General features: G+C 44.6%; 1 non-coding gene across 1 annotated transcript; it reads left to right on the forward strand.

Moving 5' to 3' along the window:
• The first annotated feature begins 4,017 nt into the window (after positions 1-4,017).
• Positions 4,018-4,129, forward strand: LOC129461107 (U5 spliceosomal RNA). Its single transcript, XR_008650380.1, has one exon. It is a non-coding gene; the product is annotated as a U5 spliceosomal RNA (small nuclear RNA).
• Positions 4,130-10,101: the final 5,972 nt, after the last annotated feature.

Below are 10,101 nucleotides of genomic sequence, written 5' to 3' on the forward strand. Positions count from 1 at the left end.
CCAAGACACACACATGGAGCAGGGTCTGGAGTAATGCTTCTCAAACCTTAGTGTGTCCACAAAGTCACCTGGTAGCATTGTCAAAGAGTAGAGTTTGATTCAGTGAGCTTGTAGTTCTGATAAATCTCCCAGGTAATGCCAATGCTGCTGGTCTTCAGGTGACAATTTCAGTAGCAAAGGTCTACAAAAGTGGTTATTTGGCTGGGCCCGGTGGCTAACACCTGTAATCCCAGCACTCTGGGAGGCTGAGGCAGGCGGATCACCTGAGGTCAGGAGTTTGAGACCAGCCTAGCCAACATGGTGAAACCTGTCTCTACTAAAAATACAAGAAAACATTTAGCTGGGCATGGTGGCACATGCCTGTGATCTCAGCTACTCAGGAGGGCGAAGCAGGAGAATTGCTTGAACCTGGGAGGTGGAGGTTACAGTGAGCCAAGATCACACCACTGCACTCTAACCTGGGTGACAGAGCAAGACAACGTCTAAAAAAAAAGGTGGTTCTTTGTAGAATCATCTTATACTTACCTAGAGAGTTAAAAAAAAAAAAATACTGATACCCGGGACCTACTCCCAGAGATTCTGAAATAATTGGTCTAGGATTCAGCCTAGGCATTGGTATTAAAAAACAAAAACAAAAACACAACACCCCAAGTGGTTCTAATGGGCAGTTGGGTTAAGAGCCTCTGGTATGGAGTGTTGAGGGAAATGAACTTAGTCTAAGAAGTATATGCTCAACATGGTACGGTCCTTGTAGAGTATCTATCAGTACACAACAGCCCCTTTAACTGCCCTCCTCACCAACAGCAGTGAGTCCCAGACAGCTGCGTAAATACTGTGTAATTCTGCTCCCCCACCCATAGTTGAATTAATCAAGAATGAATATATGATCTGAGTGGGGCCAGATCATACTCTCTCCCTGTAATTAGGAGTTGAGACAACGAACAGTCATTCCTTAGCAGGGTCTAACTGTGGACAGCCCTACTCTTGAACAAGTGTCTTTTTTTTTTTTCTTTTTGAGACAGAGTCTTGCTCTGTCACCCAGGGTGGAGTGCAATGGGGCGATCTTGGTTCACTGCAACCTCCACCTTTGGGATCAAGTGATTCTCCTGCCTCAGCCTCCCAAGTAGCTGGGATTACAGGCACCCGCCACCACACCTGGCTAATTTTTGTATTTTTAGGAGAGAGGGGGTTTCATCATGTTGGCCAGGTTGGTCTTGAACTCCAGGTGTGAGCCACTGTGCCTGGCCTTGAACAAGTGTCTTCTGAATGTTTAAGTTTCTGGTACAGAATGAATCAGAATTCAAGGCAATCTTGGAGCTTAAGTTTTTTTCCACACTCCATCCATTTATACAGCTGCCATCACCGTGGAGTTTTCTGATGCTAAAGAAGGTGGGTGTTCTGGCCGGGCGGGTGTTTCATGCCTGTAATCCCAGCACTTTGGGAGGCACAGACGGGCCAATCACTTGAAGCCAGGAGTTCGAGACTGGCCTGGCCAACATGGCGAAACCCCGTCTCTATTAAAAATACAAAAATTAGGCCAGGTGCAGTGGCTCACGCCTGTAATCCTAGCACTTTTGGAGGCCAAGGCGGGTGGATCACAAGGTCAGGAATTTGAGACCAGCCTGGCCAATATGGTGAAACCCCGTCTCTACTAAAAGTACAAAAATTAGCCAGGCATGGTGGTGGGCACCTATAGTCCCAGCTACTTGGGAGGCTGAGGTAGGAGAATCGTTTGAACCTGGGAGGTGGAGGTTGCAGTGAGCTGAACTCGTGCCATTGCACTACAGCCCGGGCGACAGAGTGAGACTCTGTCACAAAAAAAAAAAAAAAAATTAGCCAGGTGTGGTGGCACGCATCTGTAATCCCAGCTACTTGGGAAGCTGAGGCAGGAGAATTGCTTGAACCCGGGAAGCAGAGGTTGCAGTGAGCCAAGATTGCACCATTGCACTTCAGCCTGGGCGACAGCACGAGACTCACTCCATTTCAAAAAAAAAAAAAAAAGAAGGTGGGTGTTCTGATTAAAAGCTTGTCCACTCCCTACATGGCGTACGGTTTCTTCCCATGTGGATTTTCTGGTGCTGTGAAAGTTCTGACCTATATTTAAAGGCTTTTCTACATTCTTTACAATTGTATGATATCTTCCCAGGGTAAATTCTCTGATGTTGGTGAAAGACTGACCTTAGTTTGAAACATCAGCTTCACTCACCACATTCATTAGATCTGTTCTATATGAACTCTCAGATTTGTAACAAGATGCATGCTGTCACTAATGATTTTACCTAATTGCTCACACTTCTATTCTGAACAGTGGAGGGACCTATGTTGCCTGACTGATATATCTATGAAACCTCTCTTCCTTGTCTTTTTCTTCCTTGTGCAATGACCCTGCTGCCACCCTAAGCTGCCCTAATGGTCAGAGTGCTAGACTGTATCCCTTGCTGATGTCAGTCCTTGGGGTTCTATTTCTTCAGAAGTTGGCAACTGTGGATTAGTCCCTTAATGACAATTCTGGTCTTATCTGGTGACATAACAAAAAGAAAAGACAAGGCCAGACATGGTGGCTCACACCTGTAATCCCAGTACTTTGGGAGGCCGAGGCGGGCAGATCACTTGAGGTCAGGAGTTTGAGACCAGCCTGGCCAACATGGCAAAACTCCATCTCTACTAAAATACAAAAATTAGCTGGGCATGGAGGTGTGTGCCTGTGGTTTCAGCTACTTGGGAGGCTGAGGCACAAGAATCGCTTGAACCCAGGAGACAGAGATTGCAGTGAGCCTAGATTGTACCACTGCACTCCAGCCAGGGTGACAGCGAGACTCACAAAGAAAGAAAGAGGGAGGGAGGGAGGGAGAGAGGGAGGGAGGAAGGAAGGAAAAGGAAAGGAAGGAGGAAAGGAAGGGTCAAATTTCAATCATTAGCTGGACTAGAGGAGAAAGTCAATCAAGTGTTACTAGGTTACTTTCTGAGTATATGGTTTCTTCCCAACAGACTAAAATGGCTGCATAAGGGCCAGAGGAAACAAGGACAGAGACCTAATGGGATCCCACAGAAAACCGAAGATGCTGGTAATTAACAGGACGGGTCAAAAGAGGAGCTATTTTGTTTCCACAAGCAGGGCGACAAGAATAAAGAGTGTAGAGGGAGATGAACAGGTCCCTTCAAGATGGGAAGGAGGTTAGAGAAAAGAGTGAGGTGGAAGAGGGAGAAGCAGCAGCAAGAGCATGGGAAGAAGAAACAGGATGTGCCTGGGTCTGGAGGAGAGGGCTAGGTGAGCAGCTGCAGCACCACACCAGATCCAGCAGGTTGAGAAGCACAGACCAGGAACCGAGGGTTCCAACACCCAACCAACGACTCTTACTTCCAGAAAATTCTATGTTCAAATATTACCCATTAAATGTTCTGTGATAAGAGAGAAAATCTTCATCAGAAAGTTGGCTGATACCGAAAGCAGATAAGAAAGCTACTGGCTGCATAAGGAATATTCTTAGTTAATCTACAATTTTAGAAGGCTATTCTTTTCATTAATGAAGGCCATTAGTGGACTAAGCAGATGACCTATAGCTGCAGCAAGGAGGATTCACAAGTAGATGCAGAAGGACTGTTGGGCTACCGAAATAGCCTTAAGTCCTAGGGCAGGGTCATTACTGGGAAGGGAGTGCTTCAAGGTAATGCCTGGGGCTGGATTGAAAGGCACTATGCTACAAAAGGATTCTGTATAGCTTGATTTGAAATTGGAACAGGCTGAAAATAAGAAGAAAAGCCAAAATATATGTTTCTGGATTTTTTTTTATCTTGTTCAATTAATTTATTTCAAATGAAGAAAGCCAGTTTCCATCCAGTTACAATCATGAATTCCTCAGAGTTTATTTTTAGGTCAATATTTAGAAACAGCATTACATTTTCTCACGGAAACAATGAACAAAAATGATTATGTTTGCTTCCAGGCTAGCTCACAGAAGCCTATATTCCTCTAATTGTAATGAAAACACAACTTTGTATTGAAAATAGTAGAAAATTATACTCTGGTTTCTCTTCTGATCATATAAATCTTTTGCCTTTTACTAAAGATTTCCATGGAGAGGAACAACTCTGAGTCTTAAGATACCATCTCATGCCAGTTAGAATGGCAATCATTAAAAAGTCAGGAAACAACAGATGCTGGAGAGGCTGTGGAAAAATAGGAATGCTTTACACCGCTGGTGGGAGTGTAAATTAGTTCAACCATTGTGGAAGACAGTGTGGTGATTCCTCAAGGATCTAGAACTAGTAATACCATTTGACCCAGCAATCCCAATCCTGGGCATATACCCAAAATATTATAAATCATTCTACGATAAAAAAAAACCTGCACACATATGTTTATGGCAGCACTGTTCACAACAGCAAAGACTTGGCACCAACCCAAATGTCCATTAATGATAGACTGGATTAAGAAAATGTGGCACATATACACCATGGAATACTATGCAGCCATAAAAAAGAATGAGTTCACGTCCTTTACAGGGACATGGATGAAGCTGGAAACCATCATTCTCAGCAAACTATCACAAGATCAGAAAACCAAACACTGTTCTCACTCATAAGTGAGAGTTGAACAATGAGAACACATGGACACAGGGAGAGGAACATCACACACCAGGGCCTGTAGGGGGTGGGGGGCTAGGGGAGGGATAACATTAGGAGAAATATCTAATGTAGGTGATGGGTTGATGGGTGCAGCAAACCACCATGGCACACGTATACCTATGTAAAAAAACTGTACGTTCTGCACATGTAACCCAGAACTTAAAATATAATTTAAAAAAATAGTAGAAAGCTTAATTCTCCCATTAAGTAAAAAAAAAAAAAAGGCATGTAGGGGGTGCTCTGTAATACTTGTCTGTGTAAGAGTAACCACTTTCATCCTTCACAGAAGCCATATAAAAGAAGAAAAACCTTTTGCATGACAAATTATTAAAACAAAGGACTGGGCATGGTGGTTCATGCCTATAATCCCAGTGCTTTGCAAGGCAGAGGCTGGAGGATCACTTGAGGTAAGGAGTTTGAGACCAGCCTGGCCAACATCGCAAGACATTTTATTTTATTTTTATTTTATTTTATTTTATATTTTATTTTATTTATTTTATTTTATTTTATTTTATTATTTTATTTTATTTCATTTTGAGACAGAGTCTCACTCTGTAGCCCAGGCTGGAGTGCAGTGGCACGATCTCGGCTAACTGCAACCTCCGCCTCCCAGGTTCAAGCAATGCTCCTGCCTCAGCATCCCCTAGTAGCTGGGATTACAGGCACCTGCCACCACGCCTGGCTAGTTTTTGTACTTTTAGTAGAGACAGGGTTTCACCATGTTGCCAGGCTGGTCTCAAACTCCTGACCTCAAGTGATGCGCCCGCCTCAGCCTCCCCAAGTGCTGGGATTACAGGCGTGAGCCACCGCGCCCGGCGACCCTATCTCTTAAAACAAGCAACCAGACAAAAACAACAACAAACGAAGAGGAAAAGCAGGAAGGGAAGCTCACAGGTTCTCTCACTCACCAGAACAGACACCTCTGAGGGCCTCTCTGCCAAGCAGCACCCAGGGATCTGGGCCCCATGGTATTCCCCCTTGCTCCAGCAGAGATATCAGAACTTGTTTAGGGAATAAAATGTTTCTCAAGGAGAAAAAAAAAGGAATAGGAAAATGTGGGGAGTCAACCAGAGTTGATATCTGGAACTCTTTTCAGCCCATCTTCTGCCTTTAGCAAGTGGAGGAAGAACTGGAACACCCAGGAGAACAAGTGAGGCGGGATCTCAGGGAAAGTGGAGCACTCTACAGAAGGAGCCCAACTGTCTTAGGAAGGAGCATAACACATCTGGCTCTGTGAGAGTGTGGGCTGAAATAGTGGTAGTATCCCACCCACGTGGTAGGAGGCTAAGATCTCAAGAAAACAGGGATGGTGTAGGGACAGAGGGCTCAATTAGGGCATCAAAAAATCTTTCATTTCCCATTTTGCCCAAAGCAGAGCCTCTACTAGGGAACTGGGGACATCTGTTTCAATACTACAGAGAACCTAGGGCTCTCCCTGGCCAGCAGTCCCTGAGGTGGGTGAGTTGGGAAACTCAGCTCATGGAATTCTGAAAATGAGCTTATGAGAGATACCTCAGCCTGTAAGAGGAAAGAAGCCAGGAAGCTCCAAAGTACAAAGGCTGAGTCCTAGAGAGGGCCTCATCCAGAGAAGCAACAGAACTACATCTCCCATACCATCTCTGTACAGGGTCTTTTGAGCAGGCATCAGGCTGGCCCATTGTTTGTAGGTGAAATAGAAAGTTGTATCCTTGATGGTCACTAGTTCCTGAAACAAAAGATTCCTACTCAAGCCCTGGGTGGGGAATGCGGGAAGGAGGCAGATGCGCTGTAGATAATTAGATGGCCAGATGAAGACCAACATAGAAAATCAATAGTATACACCAAAATTCGGTTGGAAAATGCACAAGACCTATAGTGCACACACACACACCCCTTTACTGAAAAACATAAAAGAAGAACTGAATAAATGACAAGAGAGAACATGTTCATAAGTGGAAAGCATTATTTTTCTAAAACTGTCATTTCTCATTTAATCTATAAGTCACTGTAATCCCAAAGGAAATAATTTTTTATTCTAAAGTTCTAAAGAATCTGGATTATGAAGCTTATATGGAGGGACAGATGAAAAGACTAATATTTTTTGGGGAAAAAGGAAATTTGCTGTACCCATATATCAATCCATACTATAACATTACAGTAATCATTTCCTGGCTGTCAGGAGATCAAGACCATCCTGGCTAACACGGTGAAACCCTGTCTCTATTAAAAAATACAAAAAGATTAGCCGGGTGTGGTGGCAGGTGCCTGTAGTCCCAGCTACTTGGGAGGCTGAGGCAGGAGAATGGCGTGAATCCAGGAGGCGGAGCTTGCAGTGAGCCGAGATCACGCCACTGCACTCTAGCCTGGGCAAGAGTGAGACTCCATCTCAAAAAAAAAAAAAAAAAAAAAAAATTAGCCAAGCGTGGTGGTGCACGCCTGTAGTCCCAGCTACTTGGGGGACTGAGGCAGGTGGATCGCTTGAGCCCAGGAGGTTGAGGTGGCTGCAGTGAGCCAAGATCTCCCCACTCCACTCCAGCCTGGGTGGCAAAGTGAGACCTTGTCAAGAAAAAAAAAAGAGGAGAGGATTTGGCCTCCAGGGCATGGCATCATATAGGGAAATATTAATAGCTGTTTGTATCTCTTTGTAAGCCCTCACCATTCCTAGGACCTTGTCCAGGGGGACTGGACTGGTAAAGATGAATCTAACCATCTCCAGTCTGTGCTCCATCGCCATTCCCTCTAAAGTCCTTGTTAACACGGCAAGCTTTGACATACTGAGTGTTACCCTCCCCCAAGGGGAAGCCTACAAACTAGAGAAGTAGCCCAATTTCATACTCTCAAGTGCAGAGGTGTATTGGCCAAGCTTATTACAATTTGGACTGAACTGTAAGAGGCAGAGTTCTTCCCCCACAGCTTGTTAACTGCTGTTAAGATATAGAGAACAGGCCGGGCGCGGTGGCTCATGTCTGTAATCCTAACACTTTGGGAGGCTGAGGCGGGAGGATCACGAGGTCAGGAGTTCGAGACCAGCCTGGCCAAATTGGTGAAACCTCGTCTCTACTAAAAATACAAAAATTAGCTGGGCGTGGTGGCACATGCCTGTAATCCCAGCTACTCGGGAGGCTGAGGAAGGAGAATCACTTGAACCTGGGAGGTGGAGGCTGCAGTGAGCCCAGATCACACCACTGCACTCTGGCGATGGGAGCAAGGCTCCCTCTCGGGAAAAAAAAAAAAAAAAGATATAGAGAACGGGGAGTTTATGGAATGAGATGTGTCTGAAGGTGCTACTAAGAAATCTCAGCTTGGGAAGATGACGGCTAGGGGCAGGGGCATTCAAGGAGAGGCAGGGTATACCCTACCAGAGACCTATTCTGGTAGAATAGGAGATTGCAGAGACTTATTAAGAGGAATGGCAGTAGTGACAGAATTAAAGGAGAAATCAGGCAGCCACACAGTTGTTGTTACCACTAAGACAGCTTCCATATTGGAGTGGATATGAAAATACAAAAAAAAAAAAAAAAAGAAGGAGAGGAGTGGGGAGGGGAGGGGAGGGGAGGGGAGGGATAACCAGAACTGAATCAAATGGAGAGCTATAGCCAGAGAGCCAGCCTTGCTACTGTTGAGTTGGTTGCACACATATATCCCAAACAGAAAGACCCAACTCACTCAGCTATGGCCAGAGGTGGCTGTTTACCCCAAAGACAGAGTCCCAAGGAAATCAGAGGAGACTATATCCCAATTTCCCTAACCCCACCAGCTCTTCCACCCACTGGCCAGTCACAAACTATCATCAGAGGAAGATGTGAATGCAGTCTGAGAGATCACTGAGAGCCAAAAAACATTAATAGAGTACAACCAACACCAAGGCAGAATGAATTGTCAAAGATAAATTTATGAAAGCTTCCAGGCAGAAGAGAAAAAAAAAAATCCTGAAGCTTCTCAGTTATCTTAGTTGTCAGGAGACATGGAGCAGTAGAAATAAGGGAAAAGATTGTGATCTAATTAGCAACAGGCACCTTTTGGGTGTCTGATCAACCCAGTTAACCACCCCCTCCCAAAGGATGGGGCCCTGGAAGCTTCATTTACATTACATGACCCAGCCCCGCCGGGCCACAGGAGCAGACCAGAAGTGAACACCCAACCCAAACTGAGCAAATCCGATTCTCTCTCTCAAGAGTTAGGAATTAAGTCTGAGAGATTCTAACTCAATTTGGGCTGGTCTCTGAAATTGAGTTGTAAACTTGGGACCTCTGGCAATTTCTGCCCTATGCCTAGGATCAGAGAAAGCAGGAAAGCAAAGAGCAAAAAAGGGATCAGAAGTGAAGAAAGAGCTGAGATTGAACCTGAGTGTGCTGCCTGTTGTTCCTGACTGCTTGGATTTTCCACGCTCCAGAACTTCTAGTTGCATTCTTGCCTTTGGGTGCCAGGGTACATGCAGAAATCCTCATAATAAAGTAAGTGTATTTAAGTTAATTCAAGTAGATTTCTGCTATTTTTAAACAGAATCCTAAATAGCACACTTAGCTAAGTCACTGTTAAAGGCAAAAGTCTGAAAACAACACAACTTAGTTAATAGCCATCCATCTGTCTTTCCTGAAGAAAGTGGGCATTCCTTACGCAAATCTTGAACTAGCAAGTAGAGGGGAGTATGAACTGTTTTTGCTCAAATTCTCACATAAATATTTGGATTTCTTCCCACACCAACAACCAATTCTTCAGCTCTCTGGACACCACCTAGGTGTCTAACAGCTCAACTCTGGCACTAACTACCCAGAGTTAGCATCAAACCATACAGGTTAAAGACTCAGTCCCACAAGACTGTCCCTACTTCGGATACCAATCACAAGTTCTGGGCCACTGTACTTCTGTTCCCATAACTCTCTTCTCATGTTTGATAATGTGCTAGAATGGCTCACAGAAATCAGGAAGGCACTTTACTTCCTATTACTGATTTATTATAAAGGACACAACTCAGGAACAGCCAAATGGAAGAGACACAAAGGGCAAGGTATGGAGGTAGGGGCATGGACCTTCCATGTACCACCCTCCAAGCACCTCCATGTGTTCAGAAACCTGGAAGCTCTCTGAACCTCCTTGTTTAGGGTTTGTATGGAGGTTTCATATATATATATATATATACACACACACACACACATATATATATATATATATATATATATTTTTTTTTTTTTTTTTCAGATATGTCGCCCAGGCTGGAGTGCACTGGCATGATCTTGGCTCACTGTAACCTCCGCCTCCCAGGTTCAAGCAATTCTCCTGCCTCAACCTCCCAAGTAGCTGGGATTTCAGGTGCCCACCACCATGCCCGGCTAATTTTTGTGTTTTTAGTAGAGACGGGGTTTCACCATATTGGCCAGGATGGTCTCGAACTGCTAAACTCAGGTGAACCACCCACCTTGGCCTCCCAAAGTGCTGGGATTACAGGCGTGAGCCACTGCGCCCAGCCTATATTATATATATTTTATAAAATATATA

Source organism: Symphalangus syndactylus, chromosome 1 (genome assembly GCF_028878055.3).
Source record: "Symphalangus syndactylus isolate Jambi chromosome 1, NHGRI_mSymSyn1-v2.1_pri, whole genome shotgun sequence".
Lineage (NCBI taxonomy): Eukaryota > Metazoa > Chordata > Mammalia > Primates > Hylobatidae > Symphalangus > Symphalangus syndactylus.